The sequence below is a fragment of the Hyperolius riggenbachi genome, chromosome 4, assembly GCF_040937935.1.
Source record: "Hyperolius riggenbachi isolate aHypRig1 chromosome 4, aHypRig1.pri, whole genome shotgun sequence".
Lineage (NCBI taxonomy): Eukaryota > Metazoa > Chordata > Amphibia > Anura > Hyperoliidae > Hyperolius > Hyperolius riggenbachi.
Genome location: NC_090649.1, coordinates 10,906,008 through 10,933,797, shown reverse-complemented (window position 1 = coordinate 10,933,797; position 27,790 = coordinate 10,906,008). Strand labels below are relative to the sequence as shown.

The 27,790-nt window shown below is 46.2% G+C and overlaps 22 non-coding genes across 22 annotated transcripts; all 22 read right to left on the bottom strand.

Annotated features, from left to right (window-relative positions):
- Positions 1-308: 308 nt before the first annotated feature.
- TRNAV-CAC (transfer RNA valine (anticodon CAC)) lies at positions 309-381 on the bottom strand. Its single transcript has one exon. It is a non-coding gene; the product is annotated as a tRNA-Val (tRNA).
- A 141-nt stretch (positions 382-522) lies between these two features.
- On the bottom strand, positions 523-595 carry TRNAV-AAC (transfer RNA valine (anticodon AAC)). Its single transcript has one exon. It is a non-coding gene; the product is annotated as a tRNA-Val (tRNA).
- A 311-nt stretch (positions 596-906) lies between these two features.
- TRNAV-UAC (transfer RNA valine (anticodon UAC)) lies at positions 907-979 on the bottom strand. Its single transcript has one exon. It is a non-coding gene; the product is annotated as a tRNA-Val (tRNA).
- A 677-nt stretch (positions 980-1,656) lies between these two features.
- Positions 1,657-1,729, bottom strand: TRNAV-CAC (transfer RNA valine (anticodon CAC)). The gene has a single exon. It is a non-coding gene; the product is annotated as a tRNA-Val (tRNA).
- A 141-nt stretch (positions 1,730-1,870) lies between these two features.
- Positions 1,871-1,943, bottom strand: TRNAV-AAC (transfer RNA valine (anticodon AAC)). The gene has a single exon. It is a non-coding gene; the product is annotated as a tRNA-Val (tRNA).
- A 311-nt stretch (positions 1,944-2,254) lies between these two features.
- Positions 2,255-2,327, bottom strand: TRNAV-UAC (transfer RNA valine (anticodon UAC)). The gene has a single exon. It is a non-coding gene; the product is annotated as a tRNA-Val (tRNA).
- Positions 2,328-15,943: 13,616 nt separating this feature from the next.
- On the bottom strand, positions 15,944-16,016 carry TRNAV-UAC (transfer RNA valine (anticodon UAC)). Its single transcript has one exon. It is a non-coding gene; the product is annotated as a tRNA-Val (tRNA).
- A 677-nt stretch (positions 16,017-16,693) lies between these two features.
- Positions 16,694-16,766, bottom strand: TRNAV-CAC (transfer RNA valine (anticodon CAC)). The gene has a single exon. It is a non-coding gene; the product is annotated as a tRNA-Val (tRNA).
- Positions 16,767-16,907: 141 nt separating this feature from the next.
- Positions 16,908-16,980, bottom strand: TRNAV-AAC (transfer RNA valine (anticodon AAC)). Its single transcript has one exon. It is a non-coding gene; the product is annotated as a tRNA-Val (tRNA).
- Positions 16,981-18,042: 1,062 nt separating this feature from the next.
- On the bottom strand, positions 18,043-18,115 carry TRNAV-CAC (transfer RNA valine (anticodon CAC)). The gene has a single exon. It is a non-coding gene; the product is annotated as a tRNA-Val (tRNA).
- A 141-nt stretch (positions 18,116-18,256) lies between these two features.
- On the bottom strand, positions 18,257-18,329 carry TRNAV-AAC (transfer RNA valine (anticodon AAC)). The gene has a single exon. It is a non-coding gene; the product is annotated as a tRNA-Val (tRNA).
- Positions 18,330-18,640: 311 nt separating this feature from the next.
- On the bottom strand, positions 18,641-18,713 carry TRNAI-UAU (transfer RNA isoleucine (anticodon UAU)). Its single transcript has one exon. It is a non-coding gene; the product is annotated as a tRNA-Ile (tRNA).
- A 678-nt stretch (positions 18,714-19,391) lies between these two features.
- Positions 19,392-19,464, bottom strand: TRNAV-CAC (transfer RNA valine (anticodon CAC)). Its single transcript has one exon. It is a non-coding gene; the product is annotated as a tRNA-Val (tRNA).
- Positions 19,465-19,605: 141 nt separating this feature from the next.
- On the bottom strand, positions 19,606-19,678 carry TRNAV-AAC (transfer RNA valine (anticodon AAC)). The gene has a single exon. It is a non-coding gene; the product is annotated as a tRNA-Val (tRNA).
- A 311-nt stretch (positions 19,679-19,989) lies between these two features.
- TRNAV-UAC (transfer RNA valine (anticodon UAC)) lies at positions 19,990-20,062 on the bottom strand. Its single transcript has one exon. It is a non-coding gene; the product is annotated as a tRNA-Val (tRNA).
- Positions 20,063-20,742: 680 nt separating this feature from the next.
- TRNAV-CAC (transfer RNA valine (anticodon CAC)) lies at positions 20,743-20,816 on the bottom strand. Its single transcript has one exon. It is a non-coding gene; the product is annotated as a tRNA-Val (tRNA).
- Positions 20,817-20,956: 140 nt separating this feature from the next.
- Positions 20,957-21,029, bottom strand: TRNAV-AAC (transfer RNA valine (anticodon AAC)). Its single transcript has one exon. It is a non-coding gene; the product is annotated as a tRNA-Val (tRNA).
- Positions 21,030-21,340: 311 nt separating this feature from the next.
- Positions 21,341-21,413, bottom strand: TRNAV-UAC (transfer RNA valine (anticodon UAC)). Its single transcript has one exon. It is a non-coding gene; the product is annotated as a tRNA-Val (tRNA).
- A 678-nt stretch (positions 21,414-22,091) lies between these two features.
- Positions 22,092-22,164, bottom strand: TRNAV-CAC (transfer RNA valine (anticodon CAC)). Its single transcript has one exon. It is a non-coding gene; the product is annotated as a tRNA-Val (tRNA).
- Positions 22,165-22,305: 141 nt separating this feature from the next.
- TRNAV-AAC (transfer RNA valine (anticodon AAC)) lies at positions 22,306-22,378 on the bottom strand. The gene has a single exon. It is a non-coding gene; the product is annotated as a tRNA-Val (tRNA).
- Positions 22,379-22,709: 331 nt separating this feature from the next.
- Positions 22,710-22,782, bottom strand: TRNAV-UAC (transfer RNA valine (anticodon UAC)). The gene has a single exon. It is a non-coding gene; the product is annotated as a tRNA-Val (tRNA).
- Positions 22,783-23,460: 678 nt separating this feature from the next.
- On the bottom strand, positions 23,461-23,533 carry TRNAV-CAC (transfer RNA valine (anticodon CAC)). The gene has a single exon. It is a non-coding gene; the product is annotated as a tRNA-Val (tRNA).
- Positions 23,534-27,790: the final 4,257 nt, after the last annotated feature.

Genomic DNA, 27,790 nt, shown 5'->3' with positions numbered 1-27,790 from the left:
AAGGCAAATTCCAGGCAATATAAACTTACAAAGCAGGTGGTAGGACAGTTCTACTTCTAGATAGTGCAGTATCTAGGGAGAAGGAAAAGAGACAAAGCTTGGTGTTTTGCAAGTTGAGTTTTAGATCTCTCTTAGATGGATATGCATGTAGGGATGGCTGAGAGGCAGTCTGAAAGAGGCTATTAGCAGTTGCCTGAGAAAGTGAGTGAAGAAAAGACACTGGCCAGTCACATTGAGGGCCAGCTTGCAAGCGTATGGAGCAAGGGAAGGAGGAGTGCTTTGGATGGCAAAAAGTTAAAGATAGACACTGTTTCTGCCCGGTTCCGAACCGGGGACCTTTCGCGTGTGAGGCGAACGTGATAACCACTACACTACAGAAACCAGACACTTCTTGCTTGTCCTGGAGCCCCGAAAGAGGAAAAGTAGAGCTTTTCATGAATATCATTAAGCCAGACAGGTAAAGACTCATGCATGCGTAAGTGAAGCTTGCGTGAAAAGGAAAGAAGACCAGAGAAAAAGCCATGTTTCAGCCCAGTTTCGAACTGGGGACCTTTCGCGTGTTAGGAGAACGTGATAACCACTACACTACAGAAACCACCTACACTTCTCAGGGTGTACCCACAAGCGGCTCATTTTACCCAAGCAAAGCTTGTTTTAACCACGTGCAGCTCATTTTAACCACACGCAGCTCATTTTAACCACACGCAACAACTAGGATCCACATCTGTCCTGATCAAGCTAACACGCTACTTTGGACTAACTCCAGCTCTTTTGCTTGGAGACAACTGGATCAAGAGGAGTAGGCAGACTAATGTGAGTTTTGTCAAGGTGCAGCTAGCATTGGAGGCCAAAAATCTTCTTTAGAAAGGAGGGGAATAGACCACTTTATGGAACAAAAAGCATCACTGTTTCTGCCCAGTTTCGAGCTGGGGACCTTTTGCGTGTAAAGCAAACGTGATTACCACTACACTACAGAAACCTCCAGTGGAAACTGATTGCAATTTTGCTACCAAGAAGAAAGCAGTGCACGCATAGGAACATAGACAACTGGCATATTGGGAACTAATACTCAAAAAACCTTCCACATGAGAAAGGGAGCAATAAAGTAGCTATGAGAGGTAACAACATCTAAAATGTTGGGCTTAGGTCAATAGAGTATGCTTGAGTAAAAAAAAAGGCATTCGGGAATAGAAAGGTGGGGAGGGGAAAGACAACCATGGCATGCAGCAAAATATCATAAGTCTTAACTACTGGGAAAGCCTGAACTTTGCAGATGATGCGACGGCAACCAAAGTGGCAGTACTTGGAGAAGGGCTGGATAGGAAGAAGACAAGGGAGGTTGGAGTCAAAGGCAAATTCCAGGCAATATAAACTTACAAAGCAGGTGGTAGGACAGTTTTACTTCTAGATAGTGCAGTATCTAGGGAGAAGGAAAAGAGACAAAGCTTGGTGTTTTGCAAGTTGAGTTTTAGATCTCTCTTAGATGGATATGCATGTAGGGATGGCTGAGAGGCAGTCTGAAAGAGGCTATTAGCAGTTGCCTGAGAAAGTGAGTGAAGAAAAGACACTGGCCAGTCACATTGAGGGCCAGCTTGCAAGCGTATGGAGCAAGGGAAGGAGGAGTGCTTTGGATGGCAAAAAGTTAAAGATAGACACTGTTTCTGCCCGGTTCCGAACCGGGGACCTTTCGCGTGTGAGGCGAACGTGATAACCACTACACTACAGAAACCAGACACTTCTTGCTTGTCCTGGAGCCCCGAAAGAGGAAAAGTAGAGCTTTTCATGAATATGATTAAGCCAGACAGGTAAAGACTCATGCATGCGTAAGTGAAGCCTGCGTGAAAAGGAAAGAAGACCAGAGAAAAAGCCATGTTTCTGCCCAGTTTCGAACCGGGGACCTTTCGCGTGTTAGGAGAACGTGATAACCACTACACTACAGAAACCACCTACACTTCTCAGGGTGTACCCACAAGCGGCTCATTTTACCCAAGCAAAGCTTGTTTTAACCACGTGCAGCTCATTTTAACCACACGCAGCTCATTTTAACCACACGCAACAACTAGGATCCACATCTGTCCTGATCAAGCTAACACGCTACTTTGGACTAACTCCAGCTCTTTTGCTTGGAGACAACTTGATCAAGAGGAGTAGGCAGACTAATGTGAGTTTTGTCAAGGTGCAGCTAGCATTGGAGGCCAAAAATCTTCTTTAGAAAGGAGGGGAATAGACCACTTTATGGAACAAAAAGCATCACTGTTTCTGCCCAGTTTCAAGCTGGGGACCTTTTGCGTGTAAAGCAAACGTGATAACCACTACACTACAGAAACCTCCGGTGGAAACTGATTGCAATTTTGCTACCAAGAAGAAAGCAGTGCACGCATAGGAACATAGACAACTGGCATATTGGGAACTAATACTCAAGAGGAGTAGGCAGACTAATGTGAGTTTTGTCAAGGTGCAGCTAGCATTGGAGGCCAAAAAAGAGAAAATTGAATACTTACCTACCGGTAATTTTCCTTTCCCCATGCATCTATGGCAACACATCGGGTATTAGTCCCGCTCCTATTACCCCACAGGACGTCATTAGTATAAGTGTCTTGAATGCGGCTCCGCCCGCCGTCCCATAACTAGTACGTCACCGAACAGCGGGAGGGTCCGCTGTGTTGCCATAGATGCATGGGGAAAGGAAAATTACCGGTAGGTAAGTATTAAATTTTCTCTTTTCCCCATGCCTCAATGGCAACACATCGGGATTTAACTATAAAATACAACGGGAGGGAGACTGTGGCAGGTGCAAATCACAGCAAAACATTTATTTTACACATTTACAGTGATGAAGAGGCACATGAAATGACCGCTTTTCCAAAGTCTAAAGAAGTTGCGGTTGAGGTATCAACTTTGTAATGGTTAACAAAGGTACTTATGTTTGTCCAGTTTGCTGCTTGGCAAATCTTTTCAGGCGTCACTTTTGCCTGAGCTGCCCAGGACGTCGCTATGCTGCGCGTCGAATGTGCTCTTATCTCCTTTGGTGGGTCTCTCCCCACCGCTTTGTATGCAGATTGAATTACTTTGACCAGCCATGACGCAATTGTCCTGCTCGAGGCTGCCTGTCCTTTCCTATATCCTGCCTGTATGATGAATAATCTCTCAGACTTTCGGATATCCTTTGTTGCTTGGACGTAAGTCCTTAAGACTCTCGCTACGTCTAGAGAATGTAGCATGGAGGAGTCTTCTTGCGTAAAAGTTGGCAGTGACCATTCTTGGCTTAGATGATAAACTGAAGAAACCTTAGGGAGAAATCCCTGTATAGGTTTAAGCTGGACTCTATCCGGATAGAAGACTAGATAAGGTTCCAAACAGCTCAGCGCTTGAAGTTCAGAGACTCTCCGTGCCGAAGAGATGGCCACCAGAAAGATCGTTTTTAGAGTTAAGTTCCCTAATGAACATTGCTCAATAGGTTCAAAGGGTGCCTTCGTAAGAAAATCCAACACTAACGGTAAGTCCCATGCAGCGAAAGTTGGCTTAGTAGGAGGATGGATCTTCAATACTGCTCTCACAAATTGTTTTATTAGCGGATGGTCCGCCCACTTTTGACTGGTTAAGGCTGAAATCGCTGAAATCTGTACCTTAATAGAGTGCACACTTAGTCCTTTTTCTACTCCTGTTTGGAGAAAAGATAAGATGTCATTAACTAATGGATTGAGGGGATTGAAGTTCTGAGATTTTGAAAACTCTATGAAAACCTTCCATATCCTTTGGTAAGAGGTGTTAGTCAAGAGCTTCCTAGCTTTCTGTAAGGTTTGTATCACCGCCTCTGAACAACCCAGGTTCCTTAGTTTCCTCCTCTCAATTTCCAGGCCATCAGTTTCAACCTGGCTGGATCCGGGTGAAACACCGGACCCTGGGACAATAGATCTTTGCTGCACGGAAGTTGGAGAGGCTGAGTCGATGTCATCTGTAGAGCTGTAGGAAACCAGGGCCTTCTGGGCCAGTGTGACAGTATTGCTATTAAAGTCACCTTCTCTGATCTTAGTCTCTTCAGGAGTTGCATGATTAACGGTACTGGGGGAAACACGTACCCTAATTGGAAGTTCCAGGGCGCTGTTAATGCATCCACTTCCTCCGCCCCCGGTTCTCAATAACGACTGAAAAATCGCCTGCATTTGCAGTTTTCCTTTCGTGGCCATTAGGTCCACCTCCGGGATACCCATCTGGGAGCAAATCCACTGGAACACCCCCTCCTGTAGTTGCCACTCGTTGTTGGATAGTTGTATACGACTCAGATAATCCGGTACTATGTTCAGAGTCCCCGGAATATGTGTTGCTGAAATCGAGGTTAGATGATTGATCGCATATTCCAATATCAGTCTCGTGTCCTGTAGTAGAGGATGACTCCGAGTACCTCCCTGGTTTCTGACATAAGCCACTGCCGTAATATTGTCCATCCTTAATGATACTATTCTGCCCTCGACTATCTGGTGGAACGCTCTTAGAGCACAAAATGCTGCCCTTAATTCTAGTCTGTTGGCCGGCCAACTGGTCATGAACTGAGGCCAAACTCCCTGCGCTATCCGACCTAAACAAGATGCCCCCCAACCTATTGTACTCGCATCTGTTTCCACAATGATCGGACTCTGTTGTCTCAGGTGGACTGTCTTCTGAAGATTGCTGTCCGTAAGCCACCAGCCTAGGTCTTTCTTCATGAAAGTTGTTATCAATATAGTTTGCTTCAGGTCTATTCCTGTAATGATCGCTGCTGCAGCAGGTGTTGCTGGAAGCAGTAGTGCTGCAGCTCAGGCAGTTCTGATGTCTTTCCATGCAAGCTGCATAGCTTTGTCTGTCTTTCCCTGCTGTCAGCTTGTGACTGATTATCATTCACCTGTGTGGGAATCTGCATGTCTGCTCCCATTGGATGACCTCAGTATAAAGATCTGCTTCCTGCAGGGTTTCCTTGGGTTTTCATAGCTTCAGCTTAAGCCTGCCTTGCTGTCGCTTTAGCCCCCGATCGTGTTTCTTGTTAAAGATACTTTGCTGGTCTTTGCATCATATATTGGTTCATTGCCAATATATATGCATACCAGCACGTTTATTATTTTCCTTGTATTTGTGTTACGTTGATATATCAGTGTCGCTGATGTATACGTACACGAACTGTTTATATCCTGTGTGCAGTTAGTCAGCTTTCCAGCACGTTTTGGTAGGTTGCGCGTACCGTGACCACCCGTGCTGAGGTAGTTACCCTGCTCCTGGTTCTGTTTGTGGATTGCGTTCATCTCTGCGAAGAGATAACGAATCCTTCTGAATCCTGTTCTGTTACCGTTTGTGGATTGCGTTCATCTCTGCGAAGAGATAACTAATCCTTCTGAATCCTGTTCGGTTACTGTTTGTGGATTGCGTTCATCTCTGCGAAGAGATAACGAATCCTTCTGAATCCTGTTCTGTTACCGTTTGTGGATTGCGTTCATCTCTGCGAAGAGATAGCGAATCCTTCTGAGTCCTGTTCCCTGTGTTACTCCATTCCTAGTCAGCGTTCCTGCTTATGTCATATATCGGTTCATTGCCGATATATACATATGTTAGTCAGACGTTACAAATAGTTTCATTGATAGCTGTAATTGTAATACGCTAGGAAAACATACTTATTGTATATTTATCTGTGTTACGTTCATCTATCTTAATCCTGCTGTTTTCTGCCTGTCCTGTCCTGTCTTTGTGAGGCACGCCATCGCCGCATCGCATTGGCTGCCTCATTCCAGTCTGTCTGGTTTTGGACGCTTGCTGTCGCTAAGTAGCCGCTAGCTAGCAAGCGTTCATTCTGTCTACCTGTCCTGATCTCCTCAGTTCTGGTTTGTGCGCTCAGCGCTACTTTGCGCTGAGACGTTATAACGAAAGCATTGTTTGTGGCTGTCAGATCTGCACCGGCTCTGTGCGCCACAATCTCCTATTGCAGTCAGTCCTCCCCTCCACTATACTAGGGATAGCCTGTTTCCTTGTGCTAGTGTGTGTACCTCCTCCACGTCAGCTCATGCGTTGCATGCTGACTGTGGAGAATACACCACCAAGCCTTACATTATGAAAACCCCATTACCAATCCCCATTGTGGGGGGGATTCCCAGAAAGTATGACACTGTTAATTATGGTTCCTGTTCCTTTAAGAAATTTGAAGAACTTAGCTCTGAAACAGAAAATGAGTTTTTCTCTGAATGTGCCAGGTTCCTGGCCAATCCCGATCTCCAAGCGACTCCTGTTTCAACCTGGGCACTCCAACTAAGTTATATTTTGTTTAAAGGGGAATTATTCCAGTGGGCATTTGATGTTCTCAATCATTCCGATTTGAAAGAGAGACCGCTGGAATTTCTAGCGTTTGTGATCCATAACTGGTTGCGCATAGATCCATTGCCTTTTCCTCTTAATGAACTCCTGGCAGCAGGCCAATCAGCTGCTCCTTCAATTGCTTGCAAGAATGAGCAGCAAGCAGAAAGTGTTACTGATAATTTTCCTGCAGCTTTGAATAAATCACCAGCAGGGTCAAAGGCAAAACGCAAACGTTCTAAGAAACGTGTCCAATCTGCAGAATCGTTATCCTTAGCGACTGAGACCTATAATGAGATTCTGCCATTAACAGATAATGAAATGCAATTGTCTTTCAGGGGAGTTAAATGGACTTATGAAACTACTAATGAACTTTCCTCCCTGGCTAGGGAAAATAAAGATTTTTGTTTAAAAGAATTATCTGAGTATGATTATGATGAGATATTACAGAGTATTGAACAAATCAACTTATTTGTGAACCAAGGGAAGTTTGCATACACTACAGTTCAACACTTGCTACAGGTATTGGAGATTCTTAAGAATAAGGAATCTGCCAATCACCTGCTAATTAACCCTATACATGTGCCTGCCACAATCATATCTGCAGACTGTGATCAGCCTAAATGTTTCGCTGTTAAGTATGCATGGGATCCTCCATTCGAGAGGGGAGAGATGGAAGCCCTGGTCTGTGAATGGAAGAATGATTCAAGTTCATTTTGTCAATTTTACAGTGCAAAAAGTGAAATGGTATTGAACGCATGCATTAAGTCAGCCTATAACCTAATAGAGGCTGGTGTGTGTAGGTATGACTGTGTGGCTCCTTTGATTGATGTGTGGGAACTGATTTTGGATGATTTTTATGTGACTCCGAATTCGCAAATTTGGCGTTCTGACCCGCCTGCTTCAGCACCTTTGGCTGATTCAGCAGGTGATTCGGAGCTCTTTTTGTGTGAAATTGAAGTTCCTGCAATTCCACCCTGTACCATGGATAACTCAGTGTTACTTCCCAGTAAAACAGAAGCCACTGATACATTCTTAACCTTGCCCTGCGCAAATTTCTCAGCAGAGAATCCAGAGGTCCTGCTGACTTCCGAGTCCAGCCTAGCCAGTACTCATGACTCTTTGTTTAGTGAAACAGACACCAGAAAAATCTTGCCTGTCTCTGCAAACACTTCTGCAGAAATTACCTGTGTTAATAAAGTTCAACTCCTGTCTGATCCAGCAGATGCCAATAGATGCACTACATCAGTTTCCGAGTCCCAGCAAATGAATGGTGATTCAGATGCGCAAACATTGTGTCTTGATCTTCCTGTTTCTACACCTCGCTCTAGTTTCGTGAATAGCTCAGAGCATCTGCTATGTGAACCTGAAATCGCAGAATTATTACCTTGTTCAGAAAATTTTCCAATAAATTTGCCCTGTACCATGAATTGTGCAGTAGATCTCTCCAATGAAACTCAGGTCACAGAATCATTATGCTGTCCAGCAGGTGCTTCCATGGTTTTGCCCTGCAATATGGACTGTTCAGTGATCCTGTCCAGTGAAGCTGTGGTCGCAGAGTCTTATGCTTCACCCAGTACTTTGGATACTTTAAACCCTCTAGCAGAGGAGGCTGAAGCACTGCTTACCTCAGTTGGTGTTGCAGTAATATTCACTTGTCTAGCAGCTGTTTTGGAATTACAGTCTGCTCTAATAAAACTTGATGAATTTCTGCCCAGCAAAGCAGAAGCCATTGAAATATTGTCCTCGTCAGCAAGTGTGTCAGATACCTTGCCCTGTACACAGTCTGATTTAACCAATGTTGTTGAGTCCCTCTCCAGTGTTGTAACAGCCGAGGAACTCCAGCCCTGTCCTCTGAATGTTTCAGAAGTCTTGCCCTGTAACATGGATAATTCTGATTCTCTGGTCAAAATAATAGAAATCTCAGAATTTCAGTCCGGTCTGATGAGTGTTCCTGAAACCCAGCCCTGTATCCTGAAAGATTCTGGTTCTCTGGCCGCTGTGGCAGAGGTTCCAGAGTCCCCTTCCTGTCCAGGGAATTCCTCAGTTTTGCCTAGTCCAGTGGGGGCTGCTGCAATACTGACTTGTTCTGCAGCGCCTCATGAGCTCCAATCCAGTGTATTAAATGAGTCTCTGTCCAGTCCAGAGGTAGTTGTGGAGTCCCTATCTGGTTCAGTGCATACATCAGAAGATTTGTCCTGTCTTGTTAGTGCCCCTGAATCTGATTTGTTACTGACTTTGCTGGAATCAGCGACATCTAAGTCTGATCCAGCATTCTCGTGTAAAAGTCCAGTAGTTGCGAAGTTTAGTCATGATGATTTTTTTTTGGCCAGTCCTGGTTTTGGTCCTGTCTTGGCTGACCCTGAGGCTCACAGTTCCTTGACATGCCCAGAGGTTTCTCTTGTGCCGGTGTGCCCAGATGTTCTTTGTGTGCCAGAATGCCCAAGTGTGTCTAAGGTGTTAGCGTGCTCTGATGCTTCCTTAGTGGGAACACGTTCTGATATTGCCAGTCTGCCTGCATGCCCAGAGATGGTTCTGGTCCCTGAAAGCCCTGATATTGATGTTTGTCCTTGTGGCCCTGACTCGGGAATTGCCCTAGGTTCCATAGGGGTTCTTGATGGTTCTCCATGTGAGCCTAAGGGGCATTCTGACCTATGGGGATCTCTTTGGAGCTTCAAGGTGTTCTGGGAGGTCTCTGAGAAAACTTGTCCTGGTGCCTTGGACTGGTTCAACAGTGGGTTTTGTGTTGGTAAAGACAGTACCGGTGGGCATTGCAAAGGCTTTGGCGTTTCTGAACGGTTCCTGGAAGGCGGTGGGTATCGCTCAGGGAGTTTCGGAGGGCTTTCTTCTGGAAATCATGGTTCTGATGGGTGTCACACTGGGGCTTGTAGTACTGATGGGCATGGTTCTGTAGGTTCTGGTTCTGATGGGTCCAGTCTTGTGGGGACTGATTCTGGAATTCGGTCTTGCCGGGCTGTCCCGGTCATCATGAATTATCAGTCAGACTGTTTTGTTGGGAATTTCAGTTTTGAAAAGCGTCTGGAATCCGCTTTTAAGGGCGGGGGTACTGTAATGATCGCTGCTGCAGCAGGTGTTGCTGGAAGCAGTAGTGCTGCAGCTCAGGCAGTTCTGATGTCTTTCCATGCAAGCTGCATAGCTTTGTCTGTCTTTCCCTGCTGTCAGCTTGTGACTGATTATCATTCACCTGTGTGGGAATCTGCATGTCTGCTCCCATTGGATGACCTCAGTATAAAGATCTGCTTCCTGCAGGGTTTCCTTGGGTTTTCATAGCTTCAGCTTAAGCCTGCCTTGCTGTCGCTTTAGCCCCCGATCGTGTTTCTTGTTAAAGATACTTTGCTGGTCTTTGCATCATATATTGGTTCATTGCCAATATATATGCATACCAGCACGTTTATTATTTTCCTTGTATTTGTGTTACGTTGATATATCAGTGTCGCTGATGTATACGTACACGAACTGTTTATATCCTGTGTGCAGTTAGTCAGCTTTCCAGCACGTTTTGGTAGGTTGCGCGTACCGTGACCACCCGTGCTGAGGTAGTTACCCTGCTCCTGGTTCTGTTTGTGGATTGCGTTCATCTCTGCGAAGAGATAACGAATCCTTCTGAATCCTGTTCTGTTACCGTTTGTGGATTGCGTTCATCTCTGCGAAGAGATAACTAATCCTTCTGAATCCTGTTCGGTTACTGTTTGTGGATTGCGTTCATCTCTGCGAAGAGATAACGAATCCTTCTGAATCCTGTTCTGTTACTGTTTGTGGATTGCGTTCATCTCTGCGAAGAGATAACGAATCCTTCTGAATCCTGTTCTGTTACTGTTTGTGGATTGCGTTCATCTCTGCGAAGAGATAGCGAATCCTTCTGAGACCTGTTCCCTGTGTTACTCCATTCCTAGTCAGCGTTCCTGCTTATGTCATATATCGGTTCATTGCCGATATATACATATGTTAGTCAGACGTTACAAATAGTTTCATTGATAGCTGTAATTGTAATGCGCTAGGAAAACATACTTATTGTATATTTATCTGTGTTACGTTCATCTATCTTAATCCTGCTATCTCCTGACTATCCTGTCCTGTCTTTGTGAGGCACGCCATCGCCGCATCGCATTGGCTGCCTCATTCCAGTCTGTCTGGTTTTGGACGCTTGCTGTCGCTAAGTAGCCGCTAGCTAGCAAGCGTTCATTCTGTCTACCTGTCCTGATCTCCTCAGTTCTGGTTTGTGCGCTCAGCGCTACTTTGCGCTGAGACGTTATAACGAAAGCATTGTTTGTGGCTGTCAGATCTGCACCGGCTCTGTGCGCCACAATCTCCTATTGCAGTCAGTCCTCCCCTCCACTATACTAGGGATAGCCTGTTTCCTGGTGCTAGGTTGTGTACCTCCTCCACGCCAGCTCATGCGTTGCATGCTGACTGTGGAGAATACACCACCAAGCCTTACAATTCCATTCCACTGTTGGAGAAAACCCTGTTGAAAGTTCCTCAGATGCCAATGTGCCCATGGTACCATTGGTATGGTGGATGACATCGTTCCTAAGACTCTTAGGCATAGTTTTGCTTGTGCTTGTTGGGCTAGAAATACCTGCAACACCCTTTGCTTTATTGTGGGTATTTTCTCTTGTGGTAGTCCCACCGAATTTTCCTCTGTAAGGAATCTCGCTCCTAAGTAAATCAAGTCCCTTGTTGGTGTTAGATGACTTTTGCGGTAGTTTATTCTCCAACCGAACTTTTCTAAAGTCTCGATCAGCATTTGTCTGTGAGTACAGATCTCTATTTCTGAGTTTGCTAATAGAAGAATGTCGTCGAGGTAATGATGACAACGTAGCCCCTGTAGTCTTAGGAGGGCGATTACTTCTATGAGGACTTTTGTAAACGTTCTGGGTGCCGTACAAATCCCGAACGGGAGACATACAAACTGAAAATGCTGATTTCCTACGGCAAATCTGAGAAATTTTTGGAATGACTGTTGTATCGGGATATGCAAATACGCATCTTCCAGATCGATAGATAAGAGATAGTCGTTTGGTCTTACTGCTGATATTATTGTGTTCAATGACTCCATCTTGAACTTCTCTAGGCGTATATATGAATTGAGAAGCTTGAGGTCTAATACTGGCCTCCAATCGCCTGATTTCTTTTGTACGAAAAACAGGGTCGAGTAGAACCCTTGCCTCTCCTGCTGTTTTGGTACCGGTATTATCGCTTTCTTTTGAAGTAGTTCCGATAGATAGGTGTCCAGAATTACTGTTTTGTCCTCTGTGGTAGGTAATTTTGTTCTTTTGAAGTGATTTGACGGTGGCGTTTTTGCAAAGGCCCAGAAATGTCCCGAGGTTATTGTTCTTAATACCTGTCACGATTGTGGAACTTTCCCCGTGATCAGCGCATAACGCGTGCGCTGACACGGCGGAGATCCTCCACAAGCGTATAATTTGCAGGAACCCAGCAAAAGGTGCTACGCACCTGTAGAGGGAAATTCCTGTCGGCAGATGGCGCTGGGGAGTGCAGAGGAACCAATCCTCTGTACCTCCACAAGTGCCAGACAGGAATTGTACGAAGCGCAGAATGCAATCGCAAGAGAGGCGATTGTGAATGAGATTGAGCAAAAGGGATAGGTTGTATGTGTGTGCGCCAATCCAGTCGCCACTCCGCGACCGCGCACACACAACAGCAGATACGAAATAGGAACGCGATCGCGAGAGGTGCGATCGCGAGACGTGACACAAGGCAGAACAGAATAGAATACAAGGGTAGCAAAGGCACAGCAAATACAATAAGGAGATACGGAAAATAACAACCGCTAGCTAACCGCGAACACCGCACTCATTCGCAACAGTGCACGCGGTTATGCGCGATCTCCACGTGATAAGCACAATAGAGACAAGCACGCCTAACTAACCATAAACAGACAAACATGAAACAGGGGACGCGAGCGCTTGCTTAACGGTTACCTCACCGAGCCTGTAGCAAGCGCAGCGGACAAGACAGACACACGAAAAACAAGAACTAGGCAGGAAGGATCCACCGCTCTTCCGCCAGAGCAAGTGTGATCCAAGCAGGAACATAGATCAGAAAGATCCACAGCCGCTAACGCTAGCGGCTAGTGCGATCTCAGCAAGACAGAACGATTCGCTATCAACCGCCGTTGGTGACAGCGCAATCGCGACCGACAAGACAGAACAGAAGGATCCCCAGCGCTCGCACAAAGTAGCTAGCGCGATCCCAGGAAACAGAACAGAAGGATCCCCAGCGCTAGCACAAAGTAGCTAGCGTGATCCCAGGAAACAGAACAGAAGAGATAGCTGGTAGCAACCGCTGCACCAGCTATACTCCAAGAACATAGATCAGAACCATTTCCTGTCAACCACCATAGGGACAGGACAATGGCAAACAGGCAAGACAAGACAGAACAGAACAGGCAATACAGATAATACAACCTGACTGGGCTAGAAGGGGAGCCAAAAGCAACCCCCAGGAATTAACTATACTAGATAGCAATGGCTGACACTCCAGCAGTGTCCATCAGGAACTGAGCAAGGAAGGGAAATGACCAGCAAAGCATTCTGGGAAACATAAAGCTCTTATAGTGCCAGTCATCAAAGAAGGCAGGTAGGGGATTTGCATAACGAATGTATGCAAATTCCCCAGCAAGAGAACAGAACAGAAACTTGCAATGAAAAGACAGGTCTCTGTTCCAGAGACCTGCAGCCCACAGACTAGAGGAATGGACAAACAGCTGTCTGCCTGTGCAGCCAGCTGAGCGGATCATTACAATACCCAGGGGGAATGAATGTGTGACTTCCATACCTGAGCGTATTCCATCAACCTTGCTCCCACTGGACATTCCTGGCCTTGATGATTGTCAAAACGACTTCTTGGGAGGTGGTGTCGGACCTGATTTTTGTTTGTTAGCTCTAGCATAACTAGTCTGAGTCACTTGCCAGTTCTTCCTGTAACTCTTGCCAGGTTTATAATTCCTGGCATTTCTATATCTGGATGATTGCTGTTGTCCTTGTGGCGTAGCGAACTGTCTCATAGGGCGACGGTCCTGAGGTATAAGCCCCGATTTTCCTCCCGTGACCCTTGTAATTGCTGTGTCCATTTTATCACCAAACAAGGATTTTCCATCGTATGGAATTTTACACCAAAGCAAACGGGAAGTAGGGTCTGCCACCCAGGACCAGGGGCGTAGCAATAGGGGTTGCAGAGGTAGCGACCGCATCGGGGCCCTTGGGCCAGAGGGGCCCCGAAGGGCCCTGCCTCAATTACGGTATTAGCTCTCTATGGGTCCTGTGCTCATAATAATCACTTCTATAGATACTTTGAATAGTGGTGATCATTAACAAGCTGTTCCCCATCCGTTTCTTGCACCTCTGACACTGTAGCTGCCATTGGCAGGTTTTGGTGCGCTGTATCAATTGTTATGTGTAGAGTGCTTGGGGGGGCCCCATTGTAAAACTTGCATCGGGGCCCATAGCTCCTTAGCTACGCCACTGCCCAGGACCTTAGCCACAGAGCCCTCTTTGCCGTAACCGATACTAGCATAGACCTAGCTGTTGAACGAATAATGTCTATAGCTGCCTCGCCCACAAAGTCTCCTGTGACTTTGAGATCCTCCAAAGCTGCAATTAGTTCCTCCTTGTCTGCATCTTCTCTAATTTTTTGCTCTATATTCTCCGTCCATGCGCTTATGGCCTGTCCCACTGAGGTGAGGGCGATTGCCGGCTTGCACGCACCTCCACACCCAACATAAATTTTCTTTAAATCTAGATCTAATTTTCTATCCAGTGGGTCCTTAAAAGCACTAGAGTCCTCTATTGGTAGGGTTACATGCTTTGCCAGACGAGTTACTGATGCATCCACTGTAGGTGCATTTTCAAGAGGTTTCACCCTGTCTTCCGGTAGCGGATACAATTTTGAGAGTCTGTTAGCCAGTGGAGTCTTTTTTTCTATCTTTTGCCATTCTTCCTTAATTAACTCATGAATCTCTTCCATAAATGGAAAGGCTGCTCTGGTTTTTGACAAATGTGCGTAATATTTTTTCGGCTGTTTTGACATCTCCTGAGGTGGCTGATCCTGATCTTCCCATCCAATGGCTTCCTTAACTGCATTAATGTATGGTTCCACTAGGGCAAAATCAAAACCCCCTCCGAAATCATTTTCTGGGGCATCCAGGGCTGACGTGGAAGGTTGATCCTGTTGGGGTATCTGTTGGTGTTGTGCCTCCTGTATCGGTAGTTTCGCAATATAGTCCTGCATTGTATCTTGTACGGTCTTCTGTATAATTTCTGTTACATCCACTGGTTCCTCATTAACTTGTTTTCCCATCTCTCGGAAACAATCTGCGCAGACAGTTTTTCCTGGAACTGATGGTTGTGAGCATGCCCAGCAAAGTCTTTCCTGTCTCCGGTAGTTCGGGGATCTTGATCTCGATTTATTCCTCTTATGCGATTTCGCATGTTTTGATCTTCTGCGTCGCGATCTGTCCGCCGAGTCTGATCTGTGAGTCGACCTGTTCCGCGGCGGTGATTTAGATGCACGTCTTTTGGTGCGCGATCTGTCACTGCAACAAAGGAGAAAGCAGTCATGAGCACTCCAGAATGTTCACCTTCCCTACACTTACCTTGTACCCCCCTTACCTCTGATTGTAACGCTGGTCTGTGTAGGACCTATAGGCATCCATTATAGCAGGCAGCTAATCCAGCTGCAAAAGAGGAAAGGAGAGACAGACCATAAGATGGCTATAGCAGCCCCCAAAGTGAAAACAACTGTACTCTTCACAGAACATTGCTTCATCTACTGTATCACCCACCTGGTCAGAGTCTATAACTTATATATCTTATATATATATTCCGTTTGCCACTTGCTGAGAGCGTTCCTGCCAGTTCTCCGCTCCTGCCCGCGTGTGCACAGGCCTCCAGACGCTTTGTGATCAGGTCTTCGCATTTTTAAATGCGCTGAACGCGCCCGGAACCACCCCACTTCCGGGGAAGAGAGTTGCCAGCCGCTTGTCCAATCAGAGCGGCGGAAGTGACGTGCACCCGGCAAGACACGGAAGTCCTCCTTGCGTTCCACATGCTCTTCCGGACGCAGACTATAGTGAAGCGCACGCGAAGGCGTGCTCCGAGTGGCCACACAGACTCAGGCTGGGTAAAGAGGAAAGGATGCCGGTCAGCCAAACCACCCATTTAGAGCGGCGAACGCGTAAGTTACTCCAGCCCATAGGTGCAGAACACTATTAGTGTTCCATTGTCCAACACGCAGGGCGAGTCAATCTGACCCCCAAGACCAGCAGAACGGGGTCACCCATTTTTAAGCCCATTTAGAGCTTGTTCAATGGTAGCACCAGGGGAGGCAGCCTGTGCAGAGATCCCAAACGAGACCGGTAAGGGGGTAAAAAGAAAAATGTTTTGCAGGACAAAAGCCTGCCATCCTGTGAGGTGTCGGACCAGGAAAAAAAGACGGCGGGCGGAGCCGCATTCAAGACACTTATACTAATGACGTCCTGTGGGGTATTAGGGGCGGGACTAATACACGATGTGTTGCCATTGAGGCATGGGGAAATCTTCTTTAGAAAGGAGGGGAATAGACCACTTTATGGAACAAAAAGCATCGCTGTTTCTGCCCAGTTTCGAGCTGGGGACCTTTTGCGTGTAAAGCAAACGTGATAACCACTACACTACAGAAACCTCCGGTGGAAACTGATTGCAATTTTGCTACCAAGAAGAAAGCAGTGCTCGCATAGGAACATAGACAACTGGCATATTGGGAACTAATACTCAAAAGAACCTTCCACATGAGAAAGGGAGCAATAAAGTAGCTATGAGAGGTAACAACATCTAAAATGTTGGGCTTAGGTCAATAGAGTATGCTTGAGTAAAAAAAAGGCATTCGGGAATAGAAAGGTGGTGAGGGGAAAGACAACCATGGCATGCAGCAAAATATCATAAGTCTTAACTACTGGGAAAGCCTGAACTTTGCAGATGATGCGACGGCAACCAAAGTGGCAGTACTTGGAGAAGGGCTGGATAGGAAGAAGACAAGGGAGGTTGGAGTCAAAGGCAAATTCCAGGCAATATAAACTTACAAAGCAGGTGGTAGGACAGTTCTACTTCTAGATAGTGCAGTATCTAGGGAGAAGGAAAAGAGACAAAGCTTGGTGTTTTGCAAGTTGAGTTTTAGATCTCTCTTAGATGGATATGCATGTAGGGATGGCTGAGAGGCAGTCTGAAAGAGGCTATTAGCAGTTGCCTGAGAAAGTGAGTGAAGAAAAGACACTGGCCAGTCACATTGAGGGCCAGCTTGCAAGCGTATGGAGCAAGGGAAGGAGGAGTGCTTTGGATGGCAAAAAGTTAAAGATAGACACTGTTTCTGCCCGGTTCCGAACCGGGGACCTTTCGCGTGTGAGGCGAACGTGATAACCACTACACTACAGAAACCAGACACTTCTTGCTTGTCCTGGAGCCCCGAAAGAGGAAAAGTAGAGCTTTTCATGAATATCATTAAGCCAGACAGGTAAAGACTCATGCATGCGTAAGTGAAGCCTGCGTGAAAAGGAAAGAAGACCAGAGAAAAAGCCATGTTTCTGCCCAGTTTCGAACCGGGGACCTTTCGCGTGTTAGGAGAACGTGATAACCACTACACTACAGAAACCACCTACACTTCTCAGGGTGTACCCACAAGCAGCTCATTTTACCCAAGCAAAGCTTGTTTTAACCACGTGCAGCTCATTTTAACCACACGCAGCTCATTTTAACCACACGCAACAACTAGGATCCACATCTGTCCTGATCAAGCTAACACGCTACTTTGGACTAACTCCAGCTCTTTTGCTTGGAGACAACTTGATCAAGAGGAGTAGGCAGACTAATGTGAGTTTTGTCAAGGTGCAGCTAGCATTGGAGGCCAAAAATCTTCTTTAGAAAGGAGGGGAATAGACCACTTTATGGAACAAAAAGCATCACTGTTTCTGCCCAGTTTCAAGCTGGGGACTTTTTGCATGTAAAGCAAACGTGATTACCACTACACTACAGAAACCTCCAGTGGAAACTGATTGCAATTTTGCTACCAAGAAGAAAGCAGTGCACGCATAGGAACATAGACAACTGGCATATTGGGAACTAATACTCAAAAGAACCTTCCACATGAGAAAGGGAGCAATAAAGTAGCTATGAGAGGTAACAACATCTAAAATGTTGGGCTTAGGTCAATAGAGTATGCTTGAGTAAAAAAAAAGGCATTCGGGAATAGAAAGGTGGGGAGGGGAAAGACAACCATGGCATGCAGCAAAATATCATAAGTCTTAACTACTGGGAAAGCCTGAACTTTGCAGATGATGCGACGGCAACCAAAGTGGCAGTACTTGGAGAAGGGCTGGATAGGAAGAAGACAAGGGAGGTTGGAGTCAAAGGCAAATTCCAGGCAATATAAACTTACAAAGCAGGTGGTAGGACAGTTCTACTTCTAGATAGTGCAGTATCTAGGGAGAAGGAAAAGAGACAAAGCTTGGTGTTTTGCAAGTTGAGTTTTAGATCTCTCTTAGATGGATATGCATGTAGGGATGGCTGAGAGGCAGTCTGAAAGAGGCTATTAGCAGTTGCCTGAGAAAGTGAGTGAAGAAAAGACACTGGCCAGTCACATTGAGGGCCAGCTTGCAAGCGTATGGAGCAAGGGAAGGAGGAGTGCTTTGGATGGCAAAAAGTTAAAGATAGACACTGTTTCTGCCCGGTTCCGAACCGGGGACCTTTCGCGTGTGAGGCGAACGTGATAACCACTACACTACAGAAACCAGACACTTCTTGCTTGTCTTGGAGCCCCGAAAGAGGAAAAGTAGAGCTTTTCATGAATATCATTAAGCCAGACAGGTAAAGACTCATGCATGCGTAAGTGAAGCCTGCGTGAAAAGGAAAGAAGACCAGAGAAAAAGCCATGTTTCTGCCCAGTTTCGAACTGGGGACCTTTCGCGTGTTAGGAGAACGTGATAACCACTACACTACAGAAACCACCTACACTTCTCAGGGTGTACCCACAAGCGGCTCATTTTACCCAAGCAAAGCTTGTTTTAACCACGTGCAGCTCATTTTAACCACACGCAGCTCATTTTAACCACACGCAACAACTAGGATCCACATCTGTCCTGATCAAGCTAACACGCTACTTTGGACTAACTCCAGCTCTTTTGCTTGGAGACAACTGGATCAAGAGGAGTAGGCAGACTAATGTGAGTTTTGTCAAGGTGCAGCTAGCATTGGAGGCCAAAAATCTTCTTTAGAAAGGAGGGGAATAGACCACTTTATGGAACAAAAAGCATCACTGTTTCTGCCCAGTTTCAAGCTGGGGACCTTTTGCGTATAAAGCAAACGTGATTACCACTACACTACAGAAACCTCCAGTGGAAACTGATTGCAATTTTGCTACCAAGAAGAAAGCAGTGCACGCATAGGAACATAGACAACTGGCATATTGGGAACTAATACTCAAAAGAACCTTCCACATGAGAAAGGGAGCAATAAAGTAGCTATGAGAGGTAACAACATCTAAAATGTTGGGCTTAGGTCAATAGAGTATGCTTGAGTAAAAAAAAAGGCATTCGGGAATAGAAAGGTGGGGAGGGGAAAGACAACCATGGCATGCAGCAAAATATCATAAGTCTTAACTACTGGGAAAGCCTGAACTTTGCAGATGATGCGACGGCAACCAAAGTGGCAGTACTTGGAGAAGGGCTGGATAGGAAGAAGACAAGGGAGGTTGGAGTCAAAGGCAAATTCCAGGCAATATAAACTTACAAAGCAGGTGGTAGGACAGTTCTACTTCTAGATAGTGCAGTATCTAGGGAGAAGGAAAAGAGACAAAGCTTGGTGTTTTGCAAGTTGAGTTTTAGATCTCTCTTGGATGGATATGCATGTAGGGATGGCTGAGAGGCAGTCTGAAAGAGGCTATTAGCAGTTGCCTGAGAAAGTGAGTGAAGAAAAGACACTGGCCAGTCACATTGAGGGCCAGCTTGCAAGCGTATGGAGCAAGGGAAGGAGGAGTGCTTTGGATGGCAAAAAGTTAAAGATAGACACTGTTTCTGCCCGGTTCCGAACCGGGGACCTTTCGCGTGTGAGGCGAACGTGATAACCACTACACTACAGAAACCAGACACTTCTTGCTTGTCCTGGAGCCCCGAAAGAGGAAAAGTAGAGCTTTTCATGAATATCATTAAGCCAGACAGGTAAAGACTCATGCATGCGTAAGTGAAGCCTGCGTGAAAAGGAAAGAAGACCAGAGAAAAAGCCATGTTTCTGCCCAGTTTCGAACCGGGGACCTTTCGCATGTTAGGAGAACGTGATAACCACTACACTACAGAAACCACCTACACTTCTCAGGGTGTACCCACAAGCGGCTCATTTTACCCAAGCAAAGCTTGTTTTAACCACGTGCAGCTCATTTTAACCACACGCAGCTCATTTTAACCACACGCAACAACTAGGATCCACATCTGTCCTGATCAAGCTAACACGCTACTTTGGACTAACTCCAGCTCTTTTGCTTGGAGACAACTTGATCAAGAGGAGTAGGCAGACTAATGTGAGTTTTGTCAAGGTGCAGCTAGCATTGGAGGCCAAAAATCTTCTTTAGAAAGGAGGGGAATAGACCACTTTATGGAACAAAAAGCATCACTGTTTCTGCCCAGTTTCAAGCTGGGGACCTTTTGCGTGTAAAGCAAACGTGATTACCACTACACTACAGAAACCTCCAGTGGAAACTGATTGCAATTTTGCTACCAAGAAGAAAGCAGTGCACGCATAGGAACATAGACAACTGGCATATTGGGAACTAATACTCAAAAGAACCTTCCACATGAGAAAGGGAGCTATAAAGTAGCTATGAGAGGTAACAACATCTAAAATGTTGGGCTTAGGTCAATAGAGTATGCTTGAGTAAAAAAAAAAAGGCATTTGGGAATAGAAAGGTGGGGAGGGGAAAGACAACCATGGCATGCAGCAAAATATCATAAGTCTTAACTACTGGGAAAGCCTGAACTTTGCAGATGATGCGACGGCAACCAAAGTGGCAGTACTTGGAGAAGGGCTGGATAGGAAGAAGACAAGGGAGGTTGGAGTCAAAGGCAAATTCCAGGCAATATAAACTTACAAAGCAGGTGGTAGGACAGTTCTACTTCTAGATAGTGCAGTATCTAGGGAGAAGGAAAAGAGACAAAGCTTGGTGTTTTGCAAGTTGAGTATTAGATCTCTCTTAGATGGATATGCATGTAGGGATGGCTGAGAGGCAGTCTGAAAGAGGCTATTAGCAGTTGCCTGAGAAAGTGAGTGAAGAAAAGACACTGGCCAGTCACATTGAGGGCCAGCTTGCAAGCGTATGGAGCAAGGGAAGGAGGAGTGCTTTGGATGGCAAAAAGTTAAAGATAGACACTGATTCTGCCCGGTTCCGAACCGGGGACCTTTCGCGTGTGAGGCGAACGTGATAACCACTACACTACAGAAACCAGACACTTCTTGCTTGTCCTGGAGCCCCGAAAGAGGAAAAGTAGAGCTTTTCATGAATATCATTAAGCCAGACAGGTAAAGACTCATGCATGCGTAAGTGAAGCCTGCGTGAAAAGGAAAGAAGACCAGAGAAAAAGCCATGTTTCTGCCCAGTTTCGAACCGGGGACCTTTCTCGTGTTAGGAGAACGTGATAACCACTACACTACAGAAACCACCTACACTTCTCAGGGTGTACCCACAAGCGGCTCATTTTACCCAAGCAAAGCTTGTTTTAACCACGTGCAGCTCATTTTAACCACACGCAGCTCATTTTAACCACACGCAACAACTAGGATCCACATCTGTCCTGATCAAGCTAACACGCTACTTTGGACTAACTCCAGCTCTTTTGCTTGGAGACAACTGGATCAAGAGGAGTAGGCAGACTAATGTGAGTTTTGTCAAGGTGCAGCTAGCATTGGAGGCCAAAAATCTTCTTTAGAAAGGAGGGGAATAGACCACTTTATGGAACAAAAAGCATCACTGTTTCTGCCCAGTTTCAAGCTGGGGACCTTTTGCATGTAAAGCAAACGTGATTACCACTACACTACAGAAACCTCCAGTGGAAACTGATTGCAATTTTGCTACCAAGAAGAAAGCAGTGCACGCATAGGAACATAGACAACTGGCATATTGGGAACTAATACTCAAAAGAACCTTCCACATGAGAAAGGGAGCAATAAAGTAGCTATGAGAGGTAACAACATCTAAAATGTTGGGCTTAGGTCAATAGAGTATGCTTGAGTAAAAAAAAAGGCATTTGGGAATAGAAAGGTGGGGAGGGGAAAGACAACCATGGCATGCAGCAAAATATCATAAGTCTTAACTACTGGGAAAGCCTGAACTTTGCAGATGATGCGACGGCAACCAAAGTGGCAGTACTTGGAGAAGGGCTGGATAGGAAGAAGACAAGGGAGGTTGGAGTCAAAGGCAAATTCCAGGCAATATAAACTTACAAAGCAGGTGGTAGGACAGTTCTACTTCTAGATAGTGCAGTATCTAGGGAGAAGGAAAAGAGACAAAGCTTGGTGTTTTGCAAGTTGAGTTTTAGATCTCTCTTAGATGGATATGCATGTAGGGATGGCTGAGAGGCAGTCTGAAAGAGGCTATTAGCAGTTGCCTGAGAAAGTGAGTGAAGAAAAGACACTGGCCAGTCACATTGAGGGCCAGCTTGCAAGCGTATGGAGCAAGAGAAGGAGGAGTGCTTTGGATGGCAAAAAGTTAAAGATAGACACTGTTTCTGCCCGGTTCCGAACCGGGGACCTTTCACGTGTGAGGCGAACGTGATAACCACTACACTACAGAAACCAGACACTTCTTGCTTGTCCTGGAGCCCCGAAAGAGGAAAAGTAGAGCTTTTCCTGAATATCATTAAGCCAGACAGGTAAAGACTCATGCATGCGTAAGTGAAGCCTGCGTGAAAAGGAAAGAAGACCAGAGAAAAAGCCATGTTTCTGCCCAGTTTCGAACTGGGGACCTTTCGCGTGTTAGGAGAACGTGATAACCACTACACTACAGAAACCACCTACACTTCTCAGGGTGTACCCACAAGCGGCTCATTTTACCCAAGCAAAGCTTGTTTTAACCACGTGCAGCTCATTTTAACCACACGCAGCTCATTTTAACCACACGCAGCTCATTTTAACCACACGCAACAACTAGGATCCACATCTGTCCTGATCAAGCTAACACGCTACTTTGGACTAACTCCAGCTCTTTTGCTTGGAGACAACTGGATCAAGAGGAGTAGGCAGACTAATGTGAGTTTTGTCAAGGTGCAGCTAGCATTGGAGGCCAAAAATCTTCTTTAGAAAGGAGGGGAATAGACCACTTTATGGAACAAAAAGCATCACTGTTTCTGCCCAGTTTCAAGCTGGGGACCTTTTGCGTGTAAAGCAAACGTGATTACCACTACACTACAGAAACCTCCAGTGGAAACTGATTGCAATTTTGCTACCAAGAAGAAAGCAGTGCACGCATAGGAACATAGACAACTGGCATATTGGGAACTAATACTCAAAAGAACCTTCCACATGAGAAAGGGAGCAATAAAGTAGCTATGAGAGGTAACAACATCTAAAATGTTGGGCTTAGGTCAATAGAGTATGCTTGAGTAAAAAAAAAGGCATTCGGGAATAGAAAGGTGGGGAGGGGAAAGACAACCATGGCATGCAGCAAAATATCATAAGTCTTAACTACTGGGAAAGCCTGAACTTTGCAGATGATGCGACGGCAACCAAAGTGGCAGTACTTGGAGAAGGGCTGGATAGGAAGAAGACAAGGGAGGTTGGAGTCAAAGGCAAATTCCAGGCAATATAAACTTACAAAGCAGGTGGTAGGACAGTTCTACTTCTAGATAGTGCAGTATCTAGGGAGAAGGAAAAGAGACAAAGCTTGGTGTTTTGCAAGTTGAGTTTTAGATCTCTCTTAGATGGATATGCATGTAGGGATGGCTGAGAGGCAGTCTGAAAGAGGCTATTAGCAGTTGCCTGAGAAAGTGAGTGAATAAAAGACACTGGCCAGTCACATTGAGGGCCAGCTTGCAAGCGTATGGAGCAAGGGAAGGAGGAGTGCTTTGGATGGCAAAAAGTTAAAGATAGACACTGTTTCTGCCCGGTTCCAAACCGGGGACCTTTCGCATGTGAGGCGAACGTGATAACCACTACACTACAGAAACCAGACACTTCTTGCTTGTCCTGGAGCCCCGAAAGAGGAAAAGTAGAGCTTTTCATGAATATCATTAAGCCAGACAGGTAAAGACTCATGCATGCGTAAGTGAAGCCTGCGTGAAAAGGAAAGAAGACCAGAGAAAAAGCCATGTTCTGCCCAGTTTCGAACTGGGGACTTTTCGCGTGTTAGGAGAACGTGATAACCACTACACTACAGAAACCACCTACACTTCGCAGGGTGTACCCACAAGCGGCTCATTTTACCCAAGCAAAGCTTGTTTTAACCACGTGCAGCTCATTTTAACCACACGCAGCTCATTTTAACCACACGCAACAACTAGGATCCACATCTGTCCTGATCAAGCTAACACGCTACTTTGGACTAACTCCAGCTCTTTTGCTTGGAGACAACTGGATCAAGAGGAGTAGGCAGACTAATGTGAGTTTTGTCAAGGTGCAGCTAGCATTGGAGGCCAAAAATCTTCTTTAGAAAGGAGGGGAATAGACCACTTTATGGAACAAAAAGCATCGCTGTTTCTGCCCAGTTTCGAGCTGGGGACCTTTTTTCATGTAAAGCAAACGTGATAACCACTACACTACAGAAACCTCCGGTGGAAACTGATTGCAATTTTGCTACCAAGAAGAAAGCAGTGCTCGCATAGGAACATAGACAACTGGCATATTGGGAACTAATACTCAAAAGAACCTTCCGCATGAGAAAGGGAGCAATAAAGTAGCTATGAGAGGTAACAACATCTAAAATGTTGGGCTTAGGTCAATAGAGTATGCTTGAGTAAAAAAAAAGGCATTCGGGAATAGAAAGGTGGGGAGGGGAAAGACAACCATGGCATGCAGCAAAATATCATAAGTCTTAACTACTGGGAAAGCCTGAACTTTGCAGATGATGCGACGGCAACCAAAGTGGCAGTACTTGGAGAAGGGCTGGATAGGAAGAAGACAAGGGAGGTTGGAGTCAAAGGCAAATTCCAGGCAATGGTAGCAAGGCAGAACACGGAAAAGCCGCCGCATGCAACAACAGTGAGGCGGCTGGTTCCGCGTCCAGCGCGGCGGTTTGTACGCGGAAGCGTGTGTTTGGTAGCAAGGCAGAACGCGGAAAAGCCGCCGCATGCAACAACAGTAAGGCGGCTGGTTCTGCGACCAGTGTGGCGGGTTGCACGCGGCAGCGTGTGTCTGGTGTGGCTGAGTCTGTTAGTGCACACAGGCTTAGGAATACACGCGCGCGCGCTGAGAGGCAGAATTCTTATACTAAGCAGGAAGAGTCAGCTGACCACGCCGATCAGCTGACTCCAGAGCAGGATACTATTGGTTGAGCAATTAGGGGTGGTGCTGGAGAGCACTACTCCATATATAGTTCCTGCTGGACACTTGCAAGTTGTCTGCCGTTGTGATCACTACGTGGAAGCACTCAGACCTAGTCAGATCCTTCAGTGTGTTTGAACCAGGTGGACCTGGGAATTCACACTTAGCCAGATTATTTGAATTGTATTCTGTTTATGCTTAAGCTAGTTCCAGGGTGTAGAGACCAAGGACCTCACACCCAGATTAGGGAACTGTATCATCATCTGTGTTATACTCCAGACTAGTTCCAGGGTGCTGAGACCACGGACCTTACACCCAAGATTAGGGAACTGTATTATCATCTGTGTTATACTCCAGACTAGTTCCAGGGTGCTGAGACCACGGACCTCGCACCTAAGTCTAGGGAACTGTAATGATTGGTGTCAACACGCAGAGAGAATCTGATTATTAGTGATCTGCAGAATCACCAGTAATACAGATATACACCAGATTATGGATGATCTGCAGTATCACCAATAATCCAGGTATGTCTAACCTCTGGACACCTGAGATATGAGTGTTTGATGTAACAGTAATACTTTGAGTAAAAACCACCAGAGGAGCTGGAGGTAGGAAGAAGAAGGGATTCCGCCCCAGACTGTGGGGGAATCCCTGTAGGCTACGGGCTCCCTAGGAGAGGGGCCTATGCCTGGTTGCAGGATGCCCTACTGCTAATATGAACAACCTTGCCCTAACTAGATGTGAGATCCTAGCTCTCTACACCCTAGTGGCGGGCTAAGGTAATACAAGTACACAGTGCTTGCCTGGGGTGAGATCAGCACTCACGATACCCTGGAAGCAGTCTAACATATAACATAGGATGATACAATAACCTAGGCTTGGGTGTGAGGTCCGTAGTCACAACACCCTGGAACTAGTCTAAGGCATAACATAGCATTGACACAGTATCCTAGGCTTGGGTGTGAGGTCCGTAGTCACAACACCCTGGAACTAGTCTAAAGCATAACATAGCATTGAGACAGTATCCTAGGCTTGGGTGTGAGGTCCGTAGTTACAACACCCTGGAACTAGTCTAAAGCATAACATAGCATTGAGACAGTATCCTAGGCTTGGGTGTGAGGTCCGTAGTCACAACACCCTGGAACTAGTCTAAAGCATAACATAGCATTGAAACAGTATCCTAGGCTTGGGTGTGAGGTCCGTAGTCACAACACCCTGGAACTAGTCTAAAGCATAACATAGCATTGAGACAGTATCCTAGGCTTGGGTGTGAGGTCCGTAGTCACAACACCCTGGAACTAGTCTAAAGCATAACATAGCATTGAGACAGTATCCTAGGCTTGTGTGTGAGGTCCGTAGTCACAACACCCTGGAACTAGTCTAAAGCATAACATAGCATTGAGACAGTATCCTAGGCTTGGGTGTGAGGTCCGTAGTCACAACACCCTGGAACTAGTCTTTAGCATAACATAGCATTAAGACAGTAATCTGGCTCAGTGTGAATTCCCAGGTCCTCCTGGTTCTAACACACTGTGGGATCTGACTGAGGTCTGTGTGCTAACACATAAAGCATTCGCAACGGCAGACAACGTGAGACTGAGGGACAACAGGTTATATAGTACAGCGCTGATCAGCGCCGCCCCAGCCCCTCCAGCCAATCCGCATACATCCTGGGATCAGCTGACCAAGGGAGTCAGCTGACCCCTCTCTGCTTCCCATAAAGCTTCTGTCTCTCCGCGCACGCATGTGTTTCTCAGCCTATGTGAACAGGATGGCTGTATATCATCAGACACATGTCGCCGCGCGTAGACCGCCGGGCAGGACGCGGAAGTAGCCGCCACGCCATCAGGGCATGCGGCGGCTAATCCGCAATCCTTCACAGGAACTTGTGCAAATCATTCTGTTATGCTTTAGACTAGTTCCGGGGTGTAGAGACCAAGGACCTCACACCCAGACTAGGCATTGTTTGATATCTGTTATGACTTATAGCTTTTCCGACTACTCCTCTGTCTTCTGATTCGGTACCTCGTATATCTGATATTCCGTTGCCAGACCCTGCTTGACTTGGATACCGAATCAGCCTTTTGTCTTTGTACCTTATCTGTCAGTGTGTTGCCGACCCGGCCTGGCCGACCTCGAGAGCTATCTCTCCCCTTAAGAGATAGTCTCCAGATCATATAGTGACATCCATCCTTAGGTGTCACTCACTCTCTGGCCCTTCCTGTCTCCAGCCTGACTCCTCCCCTTGGAGAGCCTCAGGCTGCTGGAAGGTTCCGGTGCTCCCAGAGCAGTGTCTCTTTACTGTATATCGCCTGCTCAGCAGGTGCATCACTCAAAGTATTACTGTTACACCAAACACTCACATACCTATAGGTGTCCAGAGGTTAGCAATATATCTGATTATCGGTGATTCTGCAGATCATCAATAATCGGGTATATATCTGTATTCTTGGTGATACTGCAGATGTAACGATCGGTGTAACACAGAGAGGATCTGATTACCGGTGATCTGCAGAATCACTGGGAATACAGATATATACCAGATTATTGATGATCTGCAGTATCACCGATAATCAGATATATAAGCTAACCTCTGGACACCTGAGTGGAGTAAGAGTGTTTGGTGTAACAGTAATACTTTGAGGACTGGGCCTCAGGAACAAGTTCCATACAGCAAGGAGTACTGCACAAATACAGATTCCTTCCGTGAACCTGGACTCTCCCGGGGGAGGAGTCAGGCTGAAGGTAGGAAGGACAGAACAGGAGCGACACCCAAGAGGGGTGTCACTAACAGATCTAGGAACTGCCTCTAACAGTAAGGTCAGTTCTCGAGGTCAAACAAGCCAGGTCGCAAACACACGGACAGCTAAAGCACAGATTCAGAAGGCAGAGGCGGAGTCCAAGTACAGGCAGGGTTCGGCAACAGGGTATCAGAAATATCGAGG